The 18,949-nt window shown below is 35.0% G+C and overlaps 1 protein-coding gene and 1 pseudogene across 1 annotated transcript in view; one reads left to right on the top strand and one right to left on the bottom strand.

Moving 5' to 3' along the window:
• Positions 1-18,949, bottom strand: part of PIK3CB (phosphatidylinositol-4,5-bisphosphate 3-kinase catalytic subunit beta) — a 178,206-nt gene that overhangs the window by 130,155 nt on the left and 29,102 nt on the right. The window contains exon 2 of the mRNA XM_025043589.1: positions 14,368-14,472. The gene's annotated coding sequence lies outside the window, so the exon portion shown is untranslated. The remainder of the gene's footprint in view (positions 1-14,367; positions 14,473-18,949) is intronic.
• Positions 4,669-5,336, top strand: LOC102879817 (annotated as a pseudogene).

Genomic DNA, 18,949 nt, shown 5'->3' with positions numbered 1-18,949 from the left:
GAAAACATAGGAACGAAACTCAAGGACCTTGGACTTAAAGAGGATTTTATGAATTTGACCTCAAAGGCAAGGGAAGTAAAAGCAAAAATAAATGAATGGGACGACATCAAACTCAAAAGCTTCTGCTCCGCAAAAGAAATCGTCAACAAGGTAAAGAGACAATCATACAAATGGGAAAATATATTTGCAAGCAATGCCTCCAATAAGGGCCTAATATCCAAAATATACAAAGAACTCATACGACTCAAGAACAACAAAAAAACAAACGATCCAATCAAAAAATGGGCAGAGGACCTGAAACTTCTCTTCTCCCTAAGGGACATAAAAAAGGCCAGCAAATATTTGAAAAGCTGCTCAACATCGCTAGCTATTAGGGAAACGCAATTCAAAACCACAATACCCTCTCATTTCACACCTGCTAGAATAGCTATAATCAACAGGACAAGTAATAACAACTGTTGAAGAGGATGCAGAGAAAAAAGAACCCTCATTCCATACTAGTGGGACTGCAAAGTGGTACAGCCACTATGGAAAACAGTATGGAGATTTCTCAAAACACTATAAATTGATCTACCATATGACCCAACTCAGCCATAAGAGATGAAATACTGCCATTTGTGACAACATGGATGAGCTTTGAGATAATCATGCTAAGCAAAATAAGCCAGACAGAAAAAGTCGAAAATCACGTGATATCACTTACATGTGAGATATAAACCTAAAAGCAACAAATGAGTAGGACAAACAGAGACTCATGGATATGGAATATGGACTAGTGGTTACCAGAGGGTAAGGGAGTGGGGAAGGAGTGGGGAGGTAGATGGGGTAAAGGGGGTCAAATATAGGGTGGTTGGGGAGAGTGAAGTGGGTAAAGGGGATCAAATATATGGTAGCTGAAGGAAACTAGACTCTGGGTGGTAATCACACAATAGAATATACAGATGTCAAATTATAATGTACACCTAAAAATTATAATTAACCAATGTTAACCCAATAAACTTTAAAAAAAGTACTGGCTAAAACATTAACAATTTAAGAAGCTTATAAAGTATTGAAAACTAGCTCCAAAAGACGTAATTACATGATAAAGAGTTCTGCCTAATGACCTGAAATGATTTTTTAGTTTTTTTTTTTTACTTTATTGAAATATAATAGACAATTAGTTGCTCTTATTTACATTATACAATTCAATAAGGTTTTTCAGTTATAGTTGGCATACAATATACCAGTTTCAGTTGTACAGCTTAGTGATCAGATCCACATAACTCAAAGCGATCTAGGACCCCTAGATCAGTAAGTTGTACAGTTTAGTGATCAGATCCACATAACTCAAAGCGATCTAGGACCCCTCTTCCTCCTTACATAATTATTACATTATTAACCATCTTCCCCATGCTACGCTCTACATCTCCATGTCTATTCTGCAACTATCCATTTCTACTTAATTCCTTTACTTTTTTTCCCCATCCCTCGAACCTCCTTCCCATCTAGTAGCCTTCAAAATATTCTCCGTATCTGAGTTTATTACTGCTTTTATTATTGTTGTTTATTTTGTTCTTTACATTCCACATGTACGCGTAATCATGCAATATTTGTCTTTCTCTATCCGATCCATTTCATTCAGCACAATACCCTCTAGGTCCATCAAGGCAATATCTTTTTCCATTCTCTTCCTTTTAGTCTGTGTGCTTTTTAATCTGAATTGAGTTTCTTATAGGCAGCATATGTAGAGATCTTGTTTTCTCATCCATTCAGCCACTCTATCTTTTGGTTGGAACACTTAATTCTTATCCATTTGAGGTACTTGTTGACAGGAATGTATTACTATCATTCTTTATTCCTGTTTTTGATATATTTTTTCTTAAGAAGTCTCTCCAACATTTCCTGTAATACTGCCTTCTTGTTGATAAATTCCTTTAGCTTATTTTTGTCTGAGAAGCTCTTTATCTGTCCTTTGATTCTAAATGATAGATTTTCTGGATAAAGCATTCTTGGTTGTAGATCCTAGATTTTCATCACTTCGAAAATTTTGTGTCATGCTCTCTGCCCTGCATGGTTTCTTTACAGAAATCAGCTGCCGGTCTTATGGGTGCTCCCTTGTTGGTAACTAACTGCTTTTCTCTTGCTGCTTTTAAGATTCTCTCTTTGTATTTAACCTTTGGCATTTTAATTTATAATGTGTCTTGGTGTGGGCCTCTTTGGGTTCATCCTTTTGGGGATGCTCTGAACTTCCTGGGGTTATACATCTATTTCCTTCATGAGGTGAGAAAAGTTTTCCATCATTATTTCTTCAAACAGCTCTTCAACATTTGTTTTCCTTCAGGTACCCCTAAGACATAAATATTTTTACATTTAATAGTATCCTACAGACTCCTTAAATCATTATTATTGTCTTGGCTTCTTTTTTCTTGCCGTTCTGAGTGTCCTTGGATTCCCTTTCCTCTATATCAGTGGTTCAACCTTCTTCTTTATCCACTTTATTGATTCCATCTAATAGACTCTTCATCTCAGATGATATGTTCTTCATTTCTGACTAGTTCTCTTTTATAATTTCCATTTCCACTTTTTTTTCTATCTTTTTGTTAAAGTTCTCACTGAATTCATCTATACTTCCCCTAAGTTCACTGAGCAGCTTTATAACCAGTGTTTTGAACTCTGAATCTGTTAGATTATATCTGGATTTCTGTTTTGGTCTCTCATATGGTTTCTGCTTCTTTGTTTCCCCATTTTGGCTGCCTTTCTGTGCCTGTTTCTATGTGCTAAGCAAAGCTTCTGAGTCTCCCGGTCTTATTAGTACAGCTTTGTGAAGTAGGTATCCAGTGACAGTCCTGAGAGGGGTTCAGTTGCAGGCCAAATTTAGCCCCAGCCTGTGCCTCCTCTTAAGATTCAGCAAGCAATCCACAGATGCTGTGCTTATAGTTGCCTCAAGAAACCACACCAGACACCGAGGCCAGCTGCCACCAGTGTGAGTCCTTGGCAGTGCTCAGCAAGGAGCATCTGACTCACCAAGGATACACCATGATGTGGCTTGGGTGGGTTCACGAGTTGGGGGAAGTGGAATTTCAAGGAATCTTCTGGGTGGAGTGACCTCTGTTATCCAGTTTGATGACCTCTCAACTATGGTGGCACTGGGTCAGCACACTGGGAGGGTGAAGGGCTCAACGGAGGAAAAATGGATACTGCCAGCACTTCTGCCCAGGAGAAGCCTCGCCTCCAGCCTTCACTCCGACAACTCAGTGTCCCCCTATAAGTCCCTGGTGTCCCCTGAGCCTCTGACCAGGCACTGGTGCTCAGAGTGACCAAGTCCGTCACTGTGAAAGTCCGGTGGCAGACACGGCCCCTTTAAGAGGAATGTCCGCTGCTGCAAGCTGCCGCTATTGATGCTGCTGCCAAAGCCTCAGTCTCACTCAGCCACTCAGGACTGGCAGCCTTGCATCCTCACCCTGTCCTACCTCCTGTCACTGCAGGGTGATTTCTTATTTCTCTCCCTAGTTGTAGGTTTGTTCATCTAGATCCCAGGTGACTTTCCTTGCTGTTTGTTCCATGTTTCTGTCACAACTTTGATTTGGTCACAAGAGGGATGAACAAAGAGTATCATCTACACCATTTTTTTTCTCCCTGACCTGATATGATTTTAAAACAATCCCTAAATTCTTTCCTATTCCTCCTATTGGGACTGAGGCCTATGCTCCCTTCCCTTGGATATGAATGAGCTCTTTTTGACAAAATGAATATAGCAGAGATAATGCTCTACTAGTTTTTGGACCTAGGTTTTAGAAACTAGTAGCTTCCATTTGCTATCTCTTAAGACACTTGCTTGTGAGATGCTCATTCTAAGAGCCATGTGTGGGTATTCTGACCAACTCCAACTGACTGCCAGCACCAACAGCTAGATTTTGAATGACTTCAGCCCTCAGACTTTGAGCTTGTCAACCTGAAGCCCAGACATTATGGAACACAGACAAGTTATGCCTTGTCTAAATTCCTAACCACTGAGCAAGAGCATAACAAAATAGATATTTTATACCAGTAAGTTTTGGGGTGGTTCATTGCAGCTACTGATAATTGAAACATGATCTATTAGATTAAGAGATCAAATTATGCAACTACTACAGCCAAGAGTTAAATCATTTGCTTCTATAAACATATATATATACACACATACATTTTCTTAAATATAAATTTTTCTCGAGCATTCCTCTTAAGAAATATTTTCTTCTTATGTACAAATAGATTCTGTATATTAGCAAACAAGTTAAACTCTGAAACTATAATTACTCAGACCAAAATTCTACTGAAATTTAAATGGAACTGAAAACTAAAAAGCTAAAATTAAATTACCTATGATAATCTTAATGCTATCATCTCTTCCCCTCCCCCACCCCAAAGGGAAGTATATGTTAAATTACTTTTAAATGACTATATAGAAAAATGAAACTTCCATTACCCAACTCTGATCTACCAAACTTCAGTTCCAAAAATCATCAGGTCAGCTTTGCAAGGGGCTTGCCGCGGCTGGTCACCAGCACCTCCCAGCCCGTTGTATGTCAGCTCAGCCCGCGGGCCGTGTTCCCGCCCATGTCCCCCGGCTGGTCCGGGGGATCGAGACACTGCCCGTATGGCGGCTCCACGGGACCTGGCACCCAGCAACAGCCCGCACGCCGAGCAGATGGCGTCATGAGGTTCCTGCCTTACTTCTGCCGCGGGCAAGTTGTACGGGGCTTTGGCCGCGGCTCCAAGCAGCTGGACATCCCCACAGCTAACTTTCCTGAACAAGTAAGTAGTAGATAATCTTCCAATTGATGTATCCACTGGCATTTATTATGGTTGGGCCAGTTTTGGAAATGGACATGTCCATAAGATGGTGGTGAGCAAAGGATGGACCTCATACTACAAGAATACAAAAAAGTCCTTAGAAACTCATATCACGCACCCCTTCAAAGAGGACTTCTATGGGGAACTCTTCAAAATGGCCATTGTTGGCTACCTGAAACCAGAGGTAGTGAATCACTTATTTCAGTAATTCAAGGTGATATTGAAGAAGCTAAGAAACGACTAGATTTGCCATAACATTTGAAACTCAAGACAATTTCTTCCAGGATCCTAAGAGCAAAATAATGAATGGCCACCGATGAAAAAATCTCCTTATTTATTCATTTGCTGTTTTCTAGTATTTTACTGCTCATAACTATTCGGTCTTATATTGGTTATATATATTTTAAAAATCAAATGTTTTCTTACATCTATGAATTAGTTTAAAATAGTAGTTACCATATTATGCTTCAATTGTTTACTTAAACCCATCATGCTACAGTACTAAAAGGTTCATTTTAAAAGCCAAGATTCATTTTATGCAATATGTTGATTAAAATTTACCACTAGAAAGGTCTTAAGTGTCTTATAATGGAAATGAAATGTATATAACTGAGTAAAAAGACAAGTCACTAGTTTGAGATGAAAACTATTAATTCTAATGGTAAAATACTAGTCTACGTATTTGTATAGCATGTGCTGCTAAACTGAAGGCTTATAAAAGAAAATGCATTAAATAGGTTTGATAGTTTATTATAAACCTAAGGGGTGAAATTCATACTTTGTATTTTTGATATTTTCTGCATTAATATTATTACCAACATGCAGAAACTTGAAGTTTTATTTTAGTCATTTCCTTCATGAAGGCAAAACTTATATTGTATCCATTTTTTTTATACCTGCCTTAGTTCTAAATGGTCTAGACTCTCCCTTTGCCTATCAATTTTTGTCTGTCTTTTAAAACATTAAAAGGAGTGTTTTTCAAAAAAAAAAATCATCAAGGAAGTTTCCCTGAAATCATAATGATTGAAACTTAGAGTCTAAATTTATGAATAAACTGACAAGCTCTAGTCAGCTTCCTTAATTAGATGTTTATGAATATATTAAAATTCTTGATTTCCAAAGAAAATGTAGAATATTTAAACGGGTTCTTAATTTAGTATTTAAAAACTAATACATTTGCCTATAACTTGGCACCATCACATAACCTCAGAATTATTTCATCTCACATAATAAATAGGCTTCCATAAGACCATGGTACAGTTTATACCCAGGACCTAGATAAAGCTACAAAGCTATGAGTAGCCTGGTTATGATAACGAGGAGCCAATAGTGATGAAATAGCTTTAACATCTCATATTCCTTCAAAATTGCCTTGGAACAAGGTGAATGGAGACACAATGAAAACACTTTCCTCATGCCTTTTAAATTTAATATTTAAGGAAGAGGGGTATGTGTATTATAAATCTTCTGAGTATACATCCCTTATTTTATACCTTGAGACCTGAGATCTACAGAAAAAACATTACTTTCCCAGGGCCACTGTGACAGAGACTGTTTTTCTCCTTCCACAGTTATGAAACTGTGGCTGGGCATGTGGCAGGCTAGATATTCCAACTTTCTGTGCAGTAAAAAATGGCCATGTACTAAGTTCTCTCCAGAGGAATGTTAAGTGGAAAAGACCTGTGCCACTTCAGGTGAAATCTTTTAGTAAAGTTACTGTGCTGCCTACACCTTCCATTTTCTCTCACACTGGTCACAGAGAATGAGTCATGAGAGAGAAGAAACTACCTGGAAGAGAACTACCCACCAAAGACGACGATCCACCTTAAATTGTTCCATGAGTAAGAAATAAACATCTGCTATGTTTGAGCCATTATTTATTTTCAGTCTGTTACAGCAATTTGGGCTTCATTAATTTAATCAAATATATAGTTTAGATAGCTGCAAGGCCATGATTACAACCCATATATCTTCCTTCCATCATATTCAGTCCAGTGCTGTTTACCACTGTGTATTCCTTATCACACTTCTCCATCCAAACAGAAAACAGAATCATGAAGAGAAGTGAGGGGACAACATTGATGAGAATACCATCATGACACCAGCAAATCATTCTCTCCTATTTAAACTCCACTGCTTTCATCTTTGTTTATCACTATGCAAAGTGCAATTTTTAATCCCCTGGTAGAAATGAACACACTGGTCTCTTTCTGTTCCTGATGAGAACTACTAAATTTTTCAAATATAAATATACAGGCACAAAGTATATGGATTTAAGGAAGGTAAAGCCAAGAGTACTTTCCTAGGAAAGAGGAATTTTAACACAGATTTGAATAAAGAGAAGAAATTAGGTAAAGGGAGAAAGAACATATGCAAAGACCTAAGCAACCTTAAGAATTTGAGGAATTCAAAGTTAAGGAACACAGAGAGAATGAAAACAGAAGCAGAAGAGTACTGGAGAGGCTGGCTAGATCCAGATTCTGGTAGGCCATATAAAGTGTTGCTCTTGATGCAAAAAACAAGAACAGACTCAATGAAGAATGTTAAATGGGTAAATAAAAATTGATCAAGTAATTATAGTGAAATATTATAGTGAAAAAAACGAATATGTAAAGAACACGAACCCTATATATTTAAATTATTTTACCCAAAAATGGGTAAAATAATTAAACGAATTTCACAAGCACCAAAAAAACTATAAATATATAGAGGCAAAAATGTTTGACCTCATTAGTCACCAAAGAAATGTAAATGGTATGCCATTTCATAGATCCCTAGTGGTGGGAGAATAAACCAATTCAATCTCTTCCAAAGATTTGGGCAGCAAAAATTCCATTACTAGGTATATATCCGAGGAAAATTTTTATCCAAGGATGTCATATGTTCAATGTGGAACTTTTCATAATATCCAAAAACTATACACAACCTAAATGTACATTAATAAAATGGATCAATAAATTGTATTGAATATTTTACAATACAGAAAATTAATAAAATACAGCTACACACATCACAATAAACCTTACAATGTTGAGAAACAAATTTAAAAATATACAATATTCTATTCAAGTATAAATACAAAGTTAAATACTGTTCATACAAATGTAGATGATAAAGTTATAAAGAAAAGCAAGGAAATAAGTAATTCAGCAAAGTGTATCTTCGGGAGAGGGAGAGAAAGAAACATGCTAGAGGAAGGCACATATGATTGGCTCAGCTTGGCTGTCAAGCACAGGTTTTATTTTGTATTATTCTTCAAATAATAAATTTAAGTTTCCATGTGCTCTTCTGTATATATGCAAAATTTCGCACTTTTTAAAAAATGAATCAGTTTAATAGCAATAACATATGTAAATCCCCTCGGTAGCACCTGGCATGGAGAATCCATTTGATAGGAACCCATTCCCCATTTTACTCTGCCTATGACCTCAGTGTTGGTGATAATCAAACCCAAGCTCCAGACTTTTCCTGTCATCTGCAGTTGCTTCTCCTCTAGCACTATTCCCATCTAAGAATCCTGACCACCCTCACATCCCTATTGCTTATAACCTTTGCCTTTATCTCTCTAGATTCTAGGACGGAAGTGACATTAGCAGCTAGAGCAAGGAGTTGTGATCCTGCTAAACTCTATTCCTGCCACCCTTTCTGATTAATCTAGATAGTGAGGTTCTAAATGACAGGAACAGGCTCTTTCATCTTTAGGGTTCCACACAGTGCCTGATACAAGTCCTCAGTAACTATTTGCTGAACAAAGAACAAATAAACACATGCATTATAGAGCTATATTACTAGTAGAAAATAAGATTAAAGTTTAAAAGCCTGGTACTTACTCATGTTCCCCAGGCCCATTCACAGTTTTAAAGAAGCCTCTTTCGGCTGCTCAGAAAGAGCAGAAAGATGCCTCCAAAGTTGCTTTAATATTGTTGTCCACAAAAACAGTGGATTTGTAGTCATGGCTATATATAATAATTTCCATTCACTAATAATTTGTAATACTTTAAATAAAAATCTAGATACTTTTTCAAAGTAACAAATGTTTTTCTATTTAAATTTTAAATATTACAAATTTTATAAAATTACACTTAAAACATACTGTATTATGCATAAAACTAGTTAATCCTCCACATAAACAAAACGATGATGTTTAATAATGTATATGACTGTTTAGCATGTTCTCGTATTGGAAAACTGTATTGACATCAACAAGGCAGGCATTTATGTTGCCCTTTATATACTACTTCCTCTGTCATGTGGCAGTCAAAAGGCTAAGTGAGATGCTACAGCAAAAAAAAAAAAAAAAACAGTTTTGAAAGGTCATGCTACACAGATAGCCAGAATTTCTTTCACAATATCCTTACTGTCTATGACAGCCTATAGGACAATCTGACCATAGTTATTTTCTGAGTAAAAGCAAAAAGCATGTTATCAAAGGACCAGAAACAGTAGGCACTCAATAATATAATCTTTATGAACATTTTTTGTAACTGCGTAAACATCCAATGCAATTAAAGAAAAGTACCCTGAGGCAAAGACAAAGAACTAGAGGAAGAACCAGTAAAAACTGGAAGGCAAGTATAAATCACTCAGTTTACTCATAGTGTTCAGATACTATGATAAAAAGCTTCTAAGGTAAACATTTTTAAATTAAAACATAATTTGTGAAGAAAAAGCAAAATTATAACAGTATCGAAGACAATATGACCTACTTCAAAATTTCCAGATCTTAATGACAATTGCAAACAAGGTGTAAAATTCAAAAACTTCTGCAGGGGCTGTAATCCCACCAACATTTTTCCCTTAATAACTTTTATTGGTCTATTATCCATCCAAACAAGGAATGTCTTTTCCCACCTTTTACACAGAAAATGTGTCAATTAACAGCAAGATGAAAATTTCTCCAGCTCTTATAAAATTTCCAATCTCAGAGGTTAACAAGTGTACTCTTTGAAAAAAAAAAAATCATTCTAGCTCATTTAATTATCTTGTCCAATCCCGAGAGATCAATTATTCCTGCCTACTAATCAAAACTCATATCTTTCCACTGAGCCAATTGAAGATACTTAGTATATTAGACTTCATAGCCATAGTTACATAGACACAGTAACCACGACTGTCTAACAACCCATTCTTTTTAAGACCACAGAATTTTAATTCCAGAGAGGATTTCTCACTAAAATTTAACTAGAAGACAACGTTGTTTACCAACTCAGACCTCACAGCAGGGCATGAGGATTTGTGTTACTTTCAAAACTACTAGAAAATAATCTATGATAAACATTCCTTTAAGGAAATATGTTTAAAACATTCTACTGCCCAAAACCAAAGGTACCCTATAAACCAAATCCAGGCAAAAATATGGAGTAATTGTAACCCTTCTGTATTACTGATCAAAATGTAAAATATTGTAACTGCTGTGAAAAAGTTTGGCAATTTCCTATAAATTTAAATGGAATTATCATATGATCCAGTATTTCTACTTCTGGATATATATACCCAAAAGAATTAAAAGCAAGGACTCAAAATAAGGATTTGTACACTCACGTTCACAGCAATAGCCAAACGTCCATCGATGGGTAGACAGACAAAAACAAAATGGGGTATATATTCATACAATGGAATATTATCAGCAATTAAAAACAAAAACAAAAACAAAAACATTGTGATAAACATGCTACAATGTGGATGAAACTTGAGGACATTATGCTAAGTGAAATAAACCAGCCACAAAAGGATAAATATTGCATGATTCCACTTACATGAGATATCTAGTATAGGCAAATTCATAGAGACGGAAAGTAAAATAGTAGACAGGAATTGGGGGTGAGAAGGCAATGGGGAATTATTGTTTACTGAGTTCAGAGTGTCAGTTTGGGATGATGAAAAAGTTCTGGAGATGGAGACTGGTGATGGTTGCACAACACTGTGAATGTAATGCCAGTGAATTGTACATTTCAAAATTGTTAAAATGGTCAATTTTGTTATGCATATTTTACAATTTAAAAAAATCCAAATAAACTTATCAGGAACTATAAGACCTCTGTGTCTCTAACTCACCTTTTTCTACTCTTCCTTACCTCTCTGTGATTCAAATTGGTTTTACTGTACATCCCTCTTATCACTTTTAGATATTTCAAACACCTGGCCTCACAGTTCATTAACCACAAGTTACACTTCTCAGTTATAGCTTTACCTTTTACTCCTCTCCCATCCTCACCCCTGGATCTTCATCTCCATCATCACATAGAAGAAAACACAAAGGCCAAACCCTGGTCTATAACTGGACTTAAGCCTTTTCTACCTTCACAATATCAGCTTCTACTACCTCCTCCCTCACTAACTCCATTCTAGCCACACTTGGCCCTCTTACTGCTCCTAGGACACATCAAACACAGTCCAGCCTCAAAGCCTTTGTATTTAAGTTCTTTTAGCCTGGAATGCTCCCTCATTTCCCCCAACCCAAATATCTACCTGGCCTGCTCCCTTATTTCATTTAGAGCTGTCAACTCAAATGTCACCTAATCAGAGAGGGCTTCTTTAATCTACCTGATAAAACAGTAAGCCTACCCTACCCGCATCAATGTCTACCTTTCCCTAATACATTTTAATAGTATTTCTCACTACCCATGCAACACAGCATATATTTACTTACGGTTTATCTTCCCCACCTATTAGAACATCAATTCCATGAGAAAGGGACCTCTGTTTTTGTTTATTGTTGTAACTCTAGCATCTAGCACAGTTCTTGGTATATTAGTACATGGTCAATAAATACATACTAAATCAATCATGGCCTCCAGTCCCATGATGCATTCCCTTTCACCAAACCTGCATCCCATAGACAGTAATTTCAACCACCGATGTCAAATTTCTCATTTCTATCTAAAAGGTTATACTAGCTAAATTCACACTGCCTACCATGTCATGCTAGTTTATCTTAAACTGAGCTTTCATTATTATTGCTCAGCAATCCTTTCTCTTCTATTCTAGTGATGATATTAAGTTTCTCCATCATCATCTCTGGCCTGGTCAATTCCAACAGCCTCTTAACTGACCTTCCTGCTTCCCCTCTACTTCTATATCCATCTTCAATAAAGCAGCCAGAGAAGTCTTTAAAACATATATTATATCATGACATTTTTCTGCTTGAGGAATGGGAAGAAGTTCAGTACTCTGGAAAAAGAGTGGATGAGCACCGTAGTGTCATGAGATGAAGTTGAAGTAAGCCAAGCCAGGCCATGTTGGTCTCTGTGGCCATAGTAAGAAGTTTAGTTAGGTTCAAGGAACTTCTTCCCATTCCTCAAGCAGACCAAGCTCATTTCCACCTTGAGGATTTTAAACTAGCTTGATTTTCAAGTGACTGAAGTCTTGACTTTCATACCTTACATTAATGTCACCTGAAGTAGACACCCAGTCACTCTATCAACTGCCCTTTTTTAATGCTCTTCATATCACATTATGATTTGGTACTTGTCTTATTTATTTCAATGACTGGTTCCATAAGAACAATGATCTTATCTATAGAGTGCCTGGGTACTCAATAAATAAATATTAGAGTCATTTGGTAATTACTCTACAATGTTTTTCCTAAATGCTTTCTTCTTCCAGGTTACCAACCTCATCACAGATTAACTATATGCCTAGTAGATAACCTCAATCTCTACCTTATTAAAAAAGTAGAATAAGAAATTCTACAATCATGGAGGCCATGATTGATTTAGTTTTCCTTCTCTTTGCCTAAAAACTTCTGATTCATCCTTTCTTCCATTTGTCTGATTTCTAAGCAGAAAGATTACTACTCTTTCGGAAAAGTTAAGCTTTTTGTCCATATCCTTGACCTCAAATTGTGTTACTTCCTCTGAGCAATTAATCACTCTAATATTTAAACCACATGTTCAAACTGCTCTAATGGATCATTCCCTTTTACCTAAAATATACTAGGTGCTAATGCTAAAATATCTTTTCCTATGTGGCAAAGTCCTCAAAATTATCACTGTCTCACTTTCTGCACAAACTCCTTGAAAAACATTCTATTTTATTCTTCCTGATATATATTTTATAAAACCATTTTCTTACCTGTTACAAGTCATCCTGGTCTACTCAATATGTTCTCTCAGTTACCAATAACCTGTCAATAATTAAATTCAACAAGCCCCTTCTAGGGTACTAAAATCCTTAATCTTTCTACAGTATCTCATCCCTCAAAGAGCCTCCCCTTAAAATTCTTTATTGTGCTTCAAAGAGAAACACTGCACAATTCTGGTATCTTTCATATCTTTCTTCTTATTTTTCCTTTACTGATAGTTTTTAACAACAGCCATTCATTTACAATAGGCACTTCCTAAAGTTCAGTGCTTTATCTCTATCTCTCTGCTATGTGCTAGGGCACTGAAAATGTTACCATAGCTTAAACTCTGTGAATTACTCCAAATTCTTTATCTTCAAGTCCTAAATTATCTTTTCCTAAGTTTCAGTCTTGTATTTCCACACTTAAGGAAATAATTCTCAAAGTTCTACCTGTACCTCAAAAATCAAAACATGTCTAACAGAATTCACCATGTTACAGTCCCACCTTCTCACTTCCTAATACCAGTCTTTCTTCATGAGTTCCTTACTTCTGCTCAAGGCACCACCATACTTCCAACCAATGGAACTCAAAATTTTGAATTCATTTATATGACTTCTTTCTTCCATATTCCCTGACAAATCTACCTATGAAATCTACCTTGTAAAATGAACTCACAGCTCACTGACTTCCACTCCCACCACTCATTCGGGTAGTCATTATTTCACTTCTTCAGCACTTAACGCTGTAATTAACCATTAATTTCATAACTATTTGTTAAGCACCTAACTTGCCTGCTAGACTAAAGGCCCAGTCTAGCAGGCAACATAACCTCAGACAGGGAATGTCAGTCCTTGTTAACAGTATAACTAGGGTGGACCATGTTACTTATCCAAATCAGCAGACTTGAGAGTAAAAGAGGGCATTAAAAATAGTTGAGTAATTACACAATGTTATGTGTCAATTATATCTCAAAATTGGAAAAAAAAAGTTGGGCATTAATTGATCTACAAGAGCCTTAAACCAGGATATATGGTCATGCTAACTATAACTCCAGTGCTTAGGAAAAGATTGCTGCATCCTAAGCACCTACTACATATTGGTTTAATAAATGAATTAAGAGCTGAAATATTCACTTTATCACTTTTTCATTCTTAACTGCAAGCTTATTCTCAACCACAAAAGTCACACTGCAATGGGTCCTACTAGGGCCAGCTATGACCTCCTAACTGCCAAATTCTTCAGTTTTCAATTAACCTCTCTAAAAATCTTTCAACTACTGGCCCTTCCTTTCTCTTTCATGAAGCTCTATTAACTCTGTGGTAAACTTAATTCTAAATACACAACTGTCTGAAAACAAGGCCTAGGATTCCACTCCACCCCAGAAACTCTAAAAGATTTAGAACCTAACCAATATTTACATTTTCTTTCTATATTTAACTTCTAGAAAAATAATGTAAGTAATCAAAGACACAAAACTGGATACTTACCTCAAAATTGTAGCCCCCATTTCAGTCATTTAGGAAAACAGGTAGCATTACTTATTTTTTAAAAATGAAGTTTTCATGGAAGACTTTTTCAGATTAGAAGATACACTACAAAAAAAGAGCGAAGATAAAAGGTATTAACACTTAAATGAGCTAAATTAAAAATAAATAAATTTTATTACTTATATGCCACCGAACTGCTTATAACTCTACATTTTTAATTACAGGGAAAATATAGAAAATACATGAATCACAACATTAAAATATAAAACGTTAGAACCAGAAGGGACTTAAGTGGATGTCATGTGCAACTAAATGCTCTAAGATCAACCTCTCTTTAAAACCTCTTTTCTATAATAAGGTGTTTTCTTTCTACTTCTCAATCCATTCTTATATCTACTTTATAAGCTGCTAAATATAGTAGCTTATTTCATTTTTCCCATATTCTTATTTAATGTAATTTGACACACAAAACGTATGAAAATATGCATGTAAGCAAGCATAAAATGAACACTGCAAGTCGCCATCCCACACCAATAACATCACCTATGTGATCCTCTCATCCCAACCTTTATCCTGAATACTTACTATTCTATTACTTTTTTAAAAAGAACTCACATATGTATATATCTCTAATAATATTTTGTTTGTGTACCCTGCTCTCTTTTTCAGCTTGATAAATTGGTATGACTGTATGAAGCATTCAGAGATTTGAATTTTTTCATTCAATATTTTTCTACACTTTATCCATATTACATTTTCAATGCTCTATAGCATTTCATTATATAAATATGCTACAATGTATTTATCCATTCTGTTGACAAGACATTTGGATGGTTTATAATTTTCTGCTTTTATCAACATTATTATACAAGTCTCCAGGTGCACTTAAAACAAAAATTTCTTTAGGGCATGCTTTAAACCTAGAAGTGGAATTGATGGGTCATAGGACATGCAAATTTCCAACCTCACCAAAAATGCCAAATTGTCTTCCAATTGTATCACTTTACTAAGGCACCAGCAGTATATGAATTGATAATGTATATGAATCGATAACGTATCTTCTCCAATACTTGATAAAGTTAGATTTCTCAATTTGTAACACTACAGAACATATAAAATAGTATTGCACTGTGATTTCCATTTGTATTGGCTTAATTAGGTTGAAGATCTAATAATGTTGAAGACTTTTTTATATATTTATTAATTATCTATGTTCCCTTGTTCACAGCTTTTGACCATTATTATTGGGTTGTCTTTTTCTTATTAATTAATAGGCTTTATACATTAAAGACCAGGACTAGCTACATAAATTGCAGGGCCCAGTGTAAAATAAAAAAATAGGGCCACTTATTCAAAAATTCAGAATTTCAAGACACTGACAGCTTAGCATTAAAATAAGTATGGGGTCCTGTGTGACTGCACAGGTTGTATATCTATGAAGGCAGCCCTGTTCAGGACACTAATTCTCTATTACATATATTACAAGTATTTTTTTCCAAGTTTGTGGCTTATCTTTTCATTTTCTTTATGATGTCTTTAGATGAACATTAATTTTAATGTGGTCAAAGTATCATCTTTTTTTAGTTGATTCTTCTGTCTCACTGAGAAAATTCTATAGTCTTTAGAAAGTTTAATGACTTTGCCTTTCAGTTTGAGCCCTAAACCATGGGTACTTTCCAAGGATCGGTGAGCCACAGCTACAAGGTCCTATTCTTTGCTAATAACATTTTATAGCATTTTATAACCTTTATGATAACAGCATCCTAATCAATCCTAATCAATATCACTTAATTCACTTCTGAGAAAGCCCACAAAAATTGGATTGGAGCTTGTGCTATAGACCAAGTTTGGAATTACATCTGTCAGCAGTACTCCAAGTCAGAAATCTTAATAAAAAATTTCAAGCATTTGGTTAGAATATTTTACATGTAAAAGGGAAAAAAGGCTGAAAATCTTCAAGTTTCATAAAATTAGTAGGAATCAAAGGAAAGCATAATTGTTGCTAATAAAAATGAAAACCTTTTTCACTTTGAACCTTCAAAATAAAATTCAGCTAGGAAACAAGTAATTTAATTCAAGTCGTCTTTGTTTTTGAAATAAGGTCAATAATACTCTTTTTTTAAGTGAGCAAAATGTTATAAAACAAATTTTAGAACGATGTCAAAATATATCAAACTGCTTACTTTCCCAAAAGTAAAGGAATCAGTCAACTCAAAAATAACCAATTTGCTGGTGCAGGATGATGACAGCATGGGAGGCTGTGGGAGAGTGGGAGGGGGCAGGTATATATGAAAACTCTTTTGTATTTCCTGCTCAATTTTGTTGTGAACCTAAAACTGCTCTAAAAAATAAGGTTTATTTCAGAAGGGAATAAGTAAAGAAAATGTTTCAATTGCACCAAAAAAAACAACTTGACACAATATTGGCTAATAATGAATGCAAGTGATATTGCTTACTATTCTTAGACAGTCAACAAAAGTACTCTGACTTCATCAAACAGAATTCAAAAATTTATTCTTAAAGTTCCTAAAAATGCCTTAGGTATAAACAATGACATGAAGATCCACTCATACAACTTTACTGTGGAAAAAAAGGAAACAGAATTCTAGACAAAAATAAACATGCATTAAATTTTAAAGGGAGAAGAATTTCAAAAGTTCATCCAAGCACTGAGAACAGCCCATGACCAGACCAAACCCCTACACAAGTTCTATCTCTGGTCTGTTTTCAAGTAAAAGTACTTTTCAACAAAAACAAAACAAAAAAACACTATGCCTCAATCATGCAATTTATATCATAACTCAAGAGCTGACTAAACTATTCTATTTAAGTAACAATCATTTCAACCTCTCATTCTCCACCCACAAACAAGCAAGCTGAACCATTTAATTCCAAAATCCCTTCATGGTAGGGAAGTGCTCATCTCTCTCCCTTCCTACTGAACCCAGAGTACTCCTCATGTAGTACTAACACAAAGTCCTAGCCCTAATCAAAGGAATGTAATTTCTACTCCACCATTTATTTTTACAAAATACAATCAGAACAGTCAAAAATATGTTTTGAAACCTATTACCCAAGAAATAACTAGATTAAGACTGCTAGCGCATGAGTTTGTCAATCTATCTGTTGTTTTTGTTTTTGTTTTGTTTTTCCATTTTAACAAATGGGGATTATGTATTCTGGATTTTAAAGTAAAGATTTTTAAAAAACCAATATAGCCAATTAACATAAGGAAAAATACATAATTTCATTAGTGCTCCAAAAAATAAAAAATTAAAACCACAATAAGATACCACTGGTACCCACCAGAACAGGTTAAAAAAAAAAAAAAATTAAAGAAACTAGCAATACCCAGGCTTGTCAGGGATATGGAAATTCATTTACCTTGATGACACAGGAATTCCACCCTAGATATATATCCAAAAGAAATGTGTACACATTTCAACAAATTTACTAGAATGGTCACAGCAGCATTATTCAGAAGAGCCAAAAACTGTAAACCCAAAACAGAATGGATATATTATGATATATTAACACAATGGAATACTATATTGCAATGAAAATAAATTAAATACCTCAGAACTTTATAAAAATGAACTGATACATAAAAATATGAGAGACATTAAGCAAAAAATAATAAATTACAAGATAGTTGCTATAATGTGCTTTTGGCAGAGGGATAAAGATGTAAAGAAATAAATATTTGCATTATTATTTGCTTATGTATACAAGAGACATTGAAAGATTACACAAAAAACTAGAAATACTAGTTTCCTGGACAGAGATGTTGGGAGGTTGCAGTGGATATGATTTGGGTAGTTGAGAATAGGGGTAGGAGACTGTTTATCCTTTTTATACGTTTTACTTTTTAACAACAGGGATCTATTATATACTACAAATGTAAATAATCCAGAAAAAAAGATTCAAATACCATAACATATATTTTTTAAATCAATTTAAATGTGCACATCTGAATACAAAAAGATATTTTAGCAACAAAAATAATTTCCAAATCCCTCAAAAAAATAAAAAACAAAAGTGTGCTTCAAACACACAAATAATGAGAATTACTCTTCTACACATCATAAAAATGAAAATAATAGCTTTGTCCATTTTATTAAGCTATGTGGAGCAACTCACAATTACACAACTAAAAGATAAATCTCACAAGCATACTGCTGAATAAGACATCAGATACAAAGGCATCCCTACTGTATGATGCCATGTATACGATGTTCAAAAAATGGACAAAACTAATCTTTGATGTTAACTGTCAGAAAGTGATTATCTTTGGGAAAGAGGTAAGCAGTGGTAATGGGGGCTTAACACATAAGGAGAGTTTCTGGACTCCTAGCAATGTTCTACTTGGCAGTGGTTACATGGGTCTGTTTAATTTGAGATAAGTCATGATGTTATACATTGATGATTTTTTATCTTTTACTACATGTATTATACTTTACCGAAAAAAGTTAAAAGGAAAAAAGAAAACCACAGTGAACCACTATTTCACATTTGCCAGACTTACTAAAAGGACTGACAGTATCGACTGTTTGTGAGAATGGGGAACATTCAAAACATTTTA

Source organism: Pteropus alecto, unplaced genomic scaffold (assembly GCF_000325575.1).
Source record: "Pteropus alecto unplaced genomic scaffold, ASM32557v1 scaffold92, whole genome shotgun sequence".
NCBI lineage: Eukaryota > Metazoa > Chordata > Mammalia > Chiroptera > Pteropodidae > Pteropus > Pteropus alecto.
Note: the sequence above shows the minus strand (reverse complement) of the source record. Positions and strands in the feature narration are given on the sequence as shown.